This window comes from Kryptolebias marmoratus, linkage group LG22, assembly GCF_001649575.2.
Source record: "Kryptolebias marmoratus isolate JLee-2015 linkage group LG22, ASM164957v2, whole genome shotgun sequence".
Lineage (NCBI taxonomy): Eukaryota > Metazoa > Chordata > Actinopteri > Cyprinodontiformes > Rivulidae > Kryptolebias > Kryptolebias marmoratus.
The window spans coordinates 28,394,132-28,405,536 of NC_051451.1; the positions used below are offsets into that span (position 1 = coordinate 28,394,132).

Below are 11,405 nucleotides of genomic sequence, written 5' to 3' on the forward strand. Positions count from 1 at the left end.
AAAAAGTGACATCAGAAAATCAACACTACATTTTTAAACAGTGTTTGAAGCTAAATGTGACAAAATTTAGGCATGAATTTTTAGCACAAGCTCCTTTACAAACGGCGCCCCATATCAGAGAGGGTCTCTCTTTGGACACGCTGTGCTGTAACAGTGTATTCATGAAGGAATGCATATCACCCGAGTCTTTATTGTCATCTCGTATTTATTCACATATATGAAACAAACTCATGTTTTAATGCAACAAATAAGGAAAAAAGGACAGAGTTGTTGCATTTTTTTGGTCAAAGTTTGAAAATATCTTCATGATATCAAAGGATGTTGCAGTCAGAGTGTGTGTTGGGACGACTCACAGCTACTACCACCAGGTTTTACTTCAGTATATTTATTTTTTTCTATACTGAGTGTAAAGAATTACACAAACTGCCATCAGAGTTTGGAGCTGTTTTGAAGAAGGCCTCAGAATTTGAAAACGATTGAAAAAATCAGAACTGTTAATGTTTCAGCTTCAAGTTTCAAACATAAAGTTGTTCGCTCTAAAAGAAAATACAGAACCAGCTCACAGAGCTGCAGATGGTGTTTTTTTTATTTGTTTCCACGAGGAAATAAACAACGGTTAAAATCTGAGGAATCAAACCAACATCTTTTTTTTTTACTTTTACAGAACTGAAGCTTTTTTTTTTTTCGTCCCTGTCCACAGAGTCCCTGTCCATCAGAGTCCCCGAGGTCCAGGTGACGCCTGAGGTCCAAGCTTCAAATATTAAAACCAGATGATGGTGAGCAGCGCCCCCTGCTGTATGCTGCTCTCATCGTGGAGATGAATGAGTTTAAATCTTTACCTGCTGCAGGTTGAACTCTGATAACAGAGCAGATCGGTTCTGCTGTTCCACGGTTCCACTCCTGTCAAACAGAGCTAAAGCTAACTAATGTTATCTTGATTTAGATTTAGTTTTTTTGTTGATATTTGATAAAAACTCAGAGTAAGAGTAAGTTCTGATGGGTTTGCTCTGACAGAAAATAAGAACAGTCAGGAACGATGCCAGCGGTTTAACTTTCACTAACAGGTTTTTTATGATAAATAAATAAAATGTTACATGAGGATGAAATAATAACGTGATTCTGACCCGGTTAACTGAACGGTGGGGCTTTAATCCAAGAATCCAAGGCTCTTCTACAAATGTTATGTTTTACTAATGAGATTATCACCCCCGCCCCCCCAGGGGCAGGCGGAGGGAGAATGAAAATGACTCAACTACTTTGTGCTCTTTGCATGCAACCTGCTAACGAGCGGCTCGCGTGCCAGCCGGTCATTAACGGCCCACCAGGAAGGGTCACACCACATGACTGCATGGCTGCAGGGGCCCGGGACCCCGAGGCAGATAACAAAAGGAGCATTAAACAGATCAGCTGTGAAACAAGCAGGCTGACGAGTGCAGGCCAGGAGCTTCCATCGTAACATTTCCTGATTACACAACAAGCAGCTTCAATGATTCTCAAAAACAGTCTGAATTTAATCCACACAGGCTCAGAAATATGCATACAGTCACCTCAATCTGTTCATGAGTGGTGCTGCAGGATCGAGAAGCTCTTTTAATTTGATAAGGTCTATTAACTTCCTGTTAGTGATCATGACTGACTGCAGCTGATAGTTTCTCTAGGATTTGTTTGACAGCTGACCAGCCCTCATCTGTCCCCTTTAGATGGAAGGAAACTGGTTCTGATGTTCAGGAAGAACCCAGAAACCATCAAGGTCCAATCCTGCCTGAACTGGAACCTGCTGGAACACCAGAGTCCCTGTCCACAGCGTCCCTATCCACAGCATCCCTGTCCACAGAGTCCCTGTCCATAGAGTCTCTGTCCACAGAGTCTCTGTCCATCAGTGTCCCCGTATATCAGAGTCCCTGTCAACAGAGTCCCTGTCAACAGAGTCCCTGTCCACAGCATCCCTGTCCACAGAGTCCCTGTCCATCAGAGTCCCTGTCCATCAGAGTCCCTGTCAACAGAGTCCCTGTCCACAGCGTCCCTGTCCACAGCGTCCCTGTCCACAGAGTCCCTGTCCATCAGAGTCCCTGTCCACAGCGTCTCTGTCCATCAGAGTCCCCGAAGTCCAGGTGACGCCCGAGGTCCAGGTGACGCCTGAGGTCCGGGTGACGTCCGAGGTCCAGGGGACGCCCGAGGTTTAGGTGACGCCCGAGGTCCAGGGGACGCCTGAAGTCCAGGTGACGCCTGAAGTCCAGGTGACGCCCGAGGTCCAGGTGACGCCTGAAGTCCAGGTGACGCCTGAGGTCCAGGTGACGCCCGAGGTCCAGGTGACGCCCGAGGTCCAGGTGACACCCGAGGTCCAGGTGACGCCCGAGGTCCAGGTGACACCCGAGGTCCAGGGGACGCCTGAAGTCCAGGTGACGCCTGAAGTCCAGGTGACGCCCGAGGTCCAGGTGACGCCTGAAGTCCAGGTGACGCCTGAAGTCTTGATAAGAGACGTTTAACCAAATATTAGTGGAGGTTTATTCTCATCAGTCCGGAATGAAACCACAGGATTTTACTTTTACTCTGAGGATCTGAATGTTCCTCCGTCAGCGCTCTGGTTGGAGATCTCTGCTGTTATTCTGGATTCTGCTGAAGTCACGATCACATCTGGGGGGGTCATGACCCTGAGTGCTCCTCTGACCTCTGATCTCTGACACCACGATGCCACAGCTTTCCTCTCACTCTTTGAGCTGCATGTTAGTTATTAGTCGTTAAATGGAATCTCTGGCTCACAGAATCAAAGTCAAACACAATGTAAATGTTTGCATTTTATATGTTTAATACTGAAATAAAACTGTGAGTTAGCTGAAGATAAAACCACTGGGTGGCAGCCTGCCATGAATCTGTGAACCCTGCAAACTCTGACAGCTGGCTCATATCTGAACCTATCTGTGGAGGGTCTTTGCACGGTCCTGGTGAGGTCTTCATGTGGGAATTAAAGACTCTTGGACATTAGTCGGTGAAATAAGAGGCTCCAAAATCAGCAGGTTGGATGAAAAAGACCCCCATGAGTCGCAGAGGCTCATGGTTTTATGGCATTCCCAGAACTTGTTGTTGTTTACTAACGAGGCTCAGGCTACTTTAGTCTTTAATGGAAAGTGTCTGTATGATTTAAAGTTTTTACACTTTAACACAGTTCTTTTAGCTTCACCGAGAGTTTTCGGGTCGTAAAGAGTTTCTAGCTGGTGCTGATGAAGGATATTAAATCCTTGCATGCTAACTGATCCATTAAAGCTCTAAAAACGATCCCGTCCAAGTCGGCTTTTCTAAAATACATAAACCTTATTAGAAGAGTTTAATGACTCAGAAAACAGAGCAGTCACAACACAGCCGCCACATGACTGAAACCTCATTAGTAAAAGCAACAGAATTATGTTTTAGGAATCCCATCTGTGAAACACTGGTCTCAGTGTGCACTTTATTTGATCTTACAGGTTTATTTTTATTGAAATCACTTGTCTTATTCCTGTTTATTTAAATAGAATTTAAAGAAAAAGGTCACAAAAGACTGAACTAATAATAATAATTTGGGCTTCAAAGCAAAGGGGGTAAATACATACGCACACTTTTAATTATATATATGCTTTTAAACTGTTTAAAACCAGTTATTTTCTCCAATTACTTTAAAAATCAGGATTATTTTGTGCATTTTAAGATTTAATAAACTAATAATTCAAATTAAATTCCAGGTTGTGAGACAACAAAATAGAGAGAAATACTTTTGGAGCCAAATGTTTCTATAATTAATTAGTAAAGACTTTTAAAACACTATTTTCTGTCTTAAAATAAAAGCTTGATGATAATAATAATAAAAACTCTATGAATCAATCTAAATAAAAGGCTGACCTGTGAAGTTTTAGCTAATTTATATAAATTAAAATGAGAGATTTTCTAAAACCTGAAAAAGTGGCTGAAAATCAAAGAGAGAGATTTGTTAATGAGAACAACCTAATGGAATATAGCCTTATTAATGTATTTTTGGGTTAGAAACTGTTTGATTTTTGAACCTAATCTGCCATCTGGTGCTCAGGTTGAGCAGCTGCAGCAACAGAAACAAAACTTTGGCTTCAAATGTTTGGAAATAAAAACAAAACTGTATCCATTAAATACCAGACTGTGAGAATTTTTCCTGTGGATTTATGTGAATCTTCAGTTCAAATCCTGTAATTTTTTCCCTCCTCCTCCTGAGGAGGTTGAGGCTGAAAGGATTGAGACAAAAAGGACAGAAAATGTGGATTCACAGTGAGTCTACAGTCATCAGGAGTAAACAACAAATCATTTATATAAGATTTAATTTGGACGGAAGCAAAGGAAAACAAACAAACACTCAGCTCCACAACATATTTGACATATTCTGTAAAATCTGTCCTCCTAACGATGCGTTGGGACTTTATAAGACAGCAGCAGCAGCAGCGTGTCATGAGCTGAAAGTAAAATTCTGTGTCCAGCTGTGTCTCATTTACAGGCCAGGACATAAAATAAAAGAACTTCACTGTAATTAGCCATAGATACCATATTTATGTTGAAGTCTAGCAGTGGATGTGGAGGAGAAGGTGAAGAACACCAGCAGCTCCTGATTATTTCAGTCTTTAATGCTCTTTATCCTCAGATAAACGGGGAACATCTGCTGAGCTCTAATCCCAACAGGCCCGCTTTTAATGAACGTTAGCGGCGTGTAAAACTTCAGATTACGTTAACTGTAATTACACGCCGAGCTACGGTGCTTGACCTGAATGATTCAGTAACCAATCAGAAGTCAGTGTGAGTCTGGACTTAGGAGTATTTAGTTCTGATGAATTATTGATGTCTTGATGCAACTTAGAGGGCAAAGCTGTGAGTTTTCTCTATAAAAATCACCTGTCGTCTATTAGGAGAGGATTTCATGAGAATGAGTGATTTAAAAGGGCTGTCACGACTGCAGGTGAGAGGTCAAAGGTCAGTGAAACCTCAAGGTTATGATGTCAGAAACATAGTTAATCAGTTTTTCTAAAACTGATTTTTAAAACCCTTTTGCACCAACAAATCCTCCTCCATGCACCCACCTGAGATATGTAAAGGTTACAGGTAATCAGCAGACTGTCAGGAAGTTCTTTACTTTGTTCTCTCATGTCTGTCACTTCCTGCTTCAGGTTCCCCTTTTTCTGCATCTCATTAACCTTGTTTCCAGCTGCAGTTAATGAAGCCCAGGCTGCCTGACACAGAAATGAGGAATAATGCCAAACGCTTTCGAGTGTGGCGACCTGAAGAACTCACCGCTGCTTCTGCAGGCGGACAGCTTCAACGTTTCAGTTTGGGTTTGTTGCTGCTGAGCTGAGAGAAATCAGATGTTAGAGGTTTAAAGAGCCCATGAGTGGTTTATAGTTTAATGTTTCTGTGTGGAATAAGGGTAGAATTACATAAAAATAAGAGCTGTTCTTGCAGACTGTAATTTTTCTGGTAGATTTATTTAAATTCTAAACATTGATGGAGTCTGTTTGATTTGAATTTTAACCAGTTTTATTACAGCTTTTATCTATTGTAAGCAAAAAAAGACAAACTTCCTAAATGAAGTGCTAATTTCTTCAATTAATTTTTTTTTTTTAGCTAGTGGCTTCTAAGCAGATTTTAAGAGCATCTTTTACGTGATTTTGACTTTTATGTGAAATGAGAAACTGATTGTTGACAAAACAAACATGAAACTTTCCTTTTCTTTAATCGTATTTCTCAAAAGCCCTTCAGTAAGTAGTTTTTATGTTTACGTCAAACTGTTTTCATGCCTTTACACTCTTTATTCTCTGAGCAGCTCTCAGGCCGACACTTAATGTGTTCATTTAGCAGCAGCTCTCAGTTTGGATCATTTTCTGCTGAACTTACAGAAACAACACAGACGTCTTTCTGAGTTTTCACCTCTCGTCCTCACGCAGAGTTCCTTTATTGAAACTTTCAGGAAATAACATCTACAACAGATTAACTTTTGGAGTCAACCCAGTTCAGATAAAGTTTGGTGTGGTAGTAGCTGAGAGTGATTGACAGCACGTCGTCTGAGTGTCACCGAATGTTTGAAGGTTTGATCAAACGGACGACGACTCCATCATTTCTCATCATGAACTGATTTTAGTTTAAATCTCTGACATGAAAGCCAATTTATAACAATTTTATTTGAAACCTTAATGTTTGATAATTACAGAAAAATAAAATAAATCCAGATCCATCTTTTCGAGGTCCTTCAGTGTCAATCGTGGCCTGATTCTCTCTGTCAGCTGTGAAGGACAAACACAGCCATGAACGGAGTAAACTCTGGTCCTAAAAGCTTCCTGCTTTACAGATTCTTTGTTGAAATGCACAAGAGGAGCATGTCAGACGTTTAAGTGAATTTTGCAGCAGCAGAAGCCCTCAGGGGAAACAGATCTGTGCTCTTGTCGCCTCCCTTCTCATGAAGAAATGCTTTGTATTGATTTGGAGGCAGCGAGCAGAAAAAGACCGGCTCTGCTTCTTCTGCTTCTGTTTTTCCTTCTTTCACACAAAATCACAGGAAAACAGCAAACTGTAGCTTCTGTACTGATTTACCTCAAACTAAACAAACTTTACAGCAAAGACTGAAAAGTTTTTTGTACCAGCTTCAATCTAAATCTACATCTGTGCTTCTGATGCTAAAAATAACTGATTCTTGTCACCGGGACTTTGACATGTGTGCAGAAAGCTGCGATGGGCAAAGTCACAACAAACAAATCACTTCAGATGAGTGTGTGTGTGTGTGTCAGGGCTCATTAGAAGTGTGAAGCTGGCAGCTCCATGGGAGTCTGACTGTTATTTGTCCCCTTTTCTTGTGCAGATAACCAGCTCGGCCGGAGCGTGATGGAGGAGAAGGATGTGAAGACCAGCAGAACTAATGATGCCGATAAAATCCACCCTGCTGTCACTGACCGCTGCTGCTTGTGTTGATCTCCACCATCAGCTGCAGAGTTAACAACATCAGACTGACTTTACTCCATGATTGCATTTCATGGAAGCGGCTGACCCACCTCGATCTGAGCCCCACAGAGGCTTGGTGAGGAAGCAGGTGCATGCATGGGGGAGGACGGCTTTGTAATGTTCACTTTATAAAAAAAAGTAATGTTTGCTATTGTTTTTTGCATTTCAAAGCTATGCAATCAGGAAAAGAGAATTCACTGCACCAAAAATATATGAACCAGCCATTTACATTTAATGAAACTCTGTGTTCTGGTGGCTGAGGGTTATTCTGACCTTGGTTTCAACCCACAGCTGCAGCGATTACATTAAGTGCCTGAAACGTAACAAGACCTCCAGCAGAACACAGAATAAACCCATGCAGATGCAGTCTGCTGTGTTTTAATCTTCGTGACAAATTGAATTATGGAATTGCTCTGCAGATGTAACTCTGACATTGTTTCCCAACCGTGTTTAATTTTGTCATGTGTTCTGCTTCCTGCACACAAACCCCCAGCGAGCCATCTGATAGGACGGCGTTAACCTCCCACACAGGATCAGGAGACGTGAGGCGAATGACAAGACTGGAGTCAAACACGGATCCTGCAGCAGCAATTCCTGTTGACTCCTTTCATGATGATTCGCATCAAGTTATCAAACACTTAAGCTGCTCATTTTAATTTAGACTTTCTTTGTTTTTTCCCAAAACTGCTGTAGGAGGAATGAACCATAATTCATGACAAAAATGGAAGAAAACCCACTAATTAGTGATAAAGGTGCTTCATGCACTGATGCCTCAAAAATAGTCAAATATTTATATTTAAGGTTTCATATTTTGTTTAATTTATATGTGTTAACTTTGAGTTTTCAGTATAATTTTGTTTTTTACTCTCATTATTCAGAGCTGACCTGTCTCACTGTCAGCTTCTGCTTCTCTGCAGCTCTTTAAAGTGTGAACGGTTCTGCAGAATCCAAGTTTATGATTCTTTATTAACGCAGATCCACTTACTGATATCCTGTAAGGAAATAAAACTTGGATGTTGATTAAACTGCACAAGAGTTTGGTCTTTAATTTAATGCCTTTGGCTCTTTTCTAACAGTCAAAATAAACAGTTTTTTCTGTATTGACGTAATAATATGAGATATTAAACAGATATTACAAACTTATCCCTGTGTGTGAATCTTGTTGTTCACCAGTTTTAATAAACTTTGATCATTTTTATAAATCTTTTGCCATCTATAAATGTTTTGCTGAGAACAAACTTATAATTATTGCTTTTTTTACATTTAAACTTCCAACTTTAATGGAACCAGCTGAAGCAATTTAAGTAAATCTATTATTTTATTGTTTAAAGCGTAGGCATGGTGTAAAAAGAAAGAGTGATTCATCCGGGTCACCTTCTTTCAGTTTTCCTTGATCCTTCTCTTATCTCGTGTTTTTTACGGGTGGATTTTGTGGATGTTAAAGATCAGCTTGGAGACATTTCGACAGGTATTTTAATCAATATTGACAAAGAAATATTGATTCTCTTATAAAGTTCCAGCCTCTCCTGTCGATGAAGCCAATGAATCTTCTGAAACTAACAACTTCTTACCTGGTTTTTCCCATTTACAATAAATTCATCTTTACCTTTAACTAAAAGTTTTTAGCAGAACCGTCAGTATTTTTTCACAGGGTGTTTTAATAATAGATCCCTTCCCTCAGAAGTAAAAAGGATCATTTATTGCCTCTCTCGCTGATGGAGCTCCAGATTATCCTCCCCGGCTCTGAAATTAATTCTGAACCTTCTTATCTTAGTTAATATGATAAAATATTTAATCCTTCAAACAGAAACAAAGGCTCAGTCTGAACAACATCCCCAGTCTTTAAAAGGATCATGAAAAGATGATTATTGCTGCCCTTTTAGGGCTGAACAGGAACTATTTTAGATTTTAAAGACATCTCAGGAGCTGCTAGCAACTTTTATTTCTCAGATCTTTAGGAACAAATGGGTTTGCAAGTAAGGAAGGAGGAAAGAAAAATGATTAAAGATTGTTATCAGCTTTAACATTTATCTTCAACACAGGACTTTCTGCATAAAGAGAATATATTTCCTCGTGTCCTTGGGCTGTTTAAGGATATTTTCTACTGTTTGCACATCAGTCCAGTTCTCACAGCGGGATGTAGGAACCCCTGCTGAGACAGACAATATCTTTACTAAAACTTATTTAATGCAGGACATGATTTTTTTTAACAAGTAAAAATAAAGTTTTACGTGCAGAAAAAAAAGATTCATTCTGACTGCTCCAACTAAGTTTCTGGTTTAAAAACAGATATTTATTTGTGTACATTTCTTCCTTTGTGCTGCACTTCCTGAGAATCTGTGGAAGAGATGAAGGTGCAACAATGAACCAATCAGCTGCCAGGAAGATCCTAATCTCCTGACGCCAACATCAAAGCAGCTTATAGACTCGCTGCTTCAGGATTTTACTCCTTGCAGACGCTCACAACGCGAGTCCTAATTCCCCCATCAACTAACAAACTCATAACGAGGTTCGGAAACTTCAAACGAGACTCTAACTCAGGAAGACGGGGGCTGATGAATTAAAGATGAGCCGATCGGCTTCTACCTGCATCTGATCCCGACTTCCACACGTATTTATTGCATCAGAAGCTGTTTTAGTTGTTGTATTTGCTGTTTTCAGACATCACCTCTGAAGCAGAGGTGGGGTTTTTGTTGTACTGGTGGGGTTTTTGTTGAAATATGTTCTCTGTGGAACAGAAATGCTAACTGAAAACTAAAAGCAGAAATAAACAACAAGGTGAGGGAAACATACTGATGAACCAGGTAGATCTATAACAGGAGAACACAAGTCAAACACCAGGAAACAGCAGAACTGAGACAGTTTCTTCAAACTGAAGTCATTCAAAGAGATGTCTGAACCAGGTAAGATATTAACTGTTCATAACTTCACCACAAAAGCCCCAATTCAAAACCTTTAAAGTATCCCTTTAACTGAACACATTGTTGTAACTTGTTGATGAAATGTTGAGGTTTCTAGTTTGTGATTTATTATTATAGAATATCTTGCTGTTTAGATTTTGCTGGTTATATTTCTCCTCTGCGAACTGAGATCCTCCGGCTGACATCTTAGGTTTCTGAAGGTTTCCAGCTCTGCTGAGGGAAACCCAGCTTCTGAGAGTGATTGATTATTTAAAGACAGAAATAACGACCAACCATCTATCAGCGCTGCTCATTCTGCTGCAGGAGGGAGTCTATTTCTATCTGCAATTAGATGAGGAACATGAAACACATCTGGCGGGTCAGAGCTACTGAAGAGGCTCCAGAAAACCCCGATGGGTTCAGGTCTGGGACGGTTTAACAGAACCCATTTTCACTGAACACCAAGAAATCCTTCCAAGGCGTGTTTGGATCCACTGGGCCTGATTGGAACAGAAGGGTGAAAATGAAATAAAAATATTTATTCTCTTTCTGCTGTCGTTAGCGGGTGTGTTTGTGACCGTTTGAATCTCGTTTCTGTCATCGTTTCCACGCATGAACAGCAGCACAAACTGTTTATTAAAAACCCAGAGATCCGTATCAGACGGCTCAGCCTCCTGCAGATTTTACCAAACAAACAAACCGACGTGTGAAAACAGCCAGTGAGAGTGTGTGAGAGTGTGTGAGAGTGTGTGAGAGTGTGTGTGCTGATGGTTCCAACTGCTGTTTACTCGTCTGCATATTTTTGACATCAGATAAATGTCAAAATTACAATAAAGTCCTATAAGCATCAGATAAAGAGTTACAGACTGAAGAAGTGTGAACTTTGTGAATCTGAAGCATTTTTCCTGCAGATACTCGGCCCCAAACATCCCATCATACCAGTAAAGACTCAGGCTGTGAGGTTGTGCTGGTTTGCTGTCACTGCAGCGTATCGGAGTCTGTTTGGAGCGTGATGACAGCGAATCCATGACTTCGGGCTCACATCCGCCGGGTTGGTCGTCCAGACTCTGAAGCAGGGCTGGTCCAGTGCAGATGTGACATCCATCCTGGCACAGACAGGATCAGGATCAGATCAGGAAGGACATGTGGGACATTTCGAGGGTGCAGAGAATATGTTTGGAGTTTAAACAGGGTTAGTTCATTCATGGCACCTCAGACGGTGGTGTTTCATACCTTTATAGGTTTTATCTCACTGGGATGAAACTGTTCATGGAACAGCTCATTTTTATATGTTTTTATTTTCAGTTCTCTGAAGTTCCTCCAGGAAACCTTCTGAGACGGTCTCTGGATTGTGATACAAACTGGAGCACATCCTCTGCAGATCATCAAATCCAACATGAAATCATTCAGCTGCTGACATGTTGTTTCCTACGTTCATGTTTGTCTGAGCTGCTGTGAACTAAAGCCCACGGCTGACAGATTCTCCAGCAGCTGCAGCTGCAGAGGAGACGTTCTGTCTCAGGTCTA

At 40.8% G+C, this 11,405-nt stretch overlaps 1 long non-coding RNA gene across 1 annotated transcript; it reads left to right on the forward strand.

The window, feature by feature from the left end:
• Window positions 1–5,186: 5,186 nt before the first annotated feature.
• Window positions 5,187–8,103, forward strand: LOC112451349. The gene is made up of 3 exons (XR_003040155.2): window positions 5,187–5,321; window positions 6,839–7,066; window positions 7,472–8,103. It is a non-coding gene; the product is annotated as an uncharacterized LOC112451349 (long non-coding RNA).
• The last annotated feature ends 3,302 nt before the right edge of the window (window positions 8,104–11,405 follow it).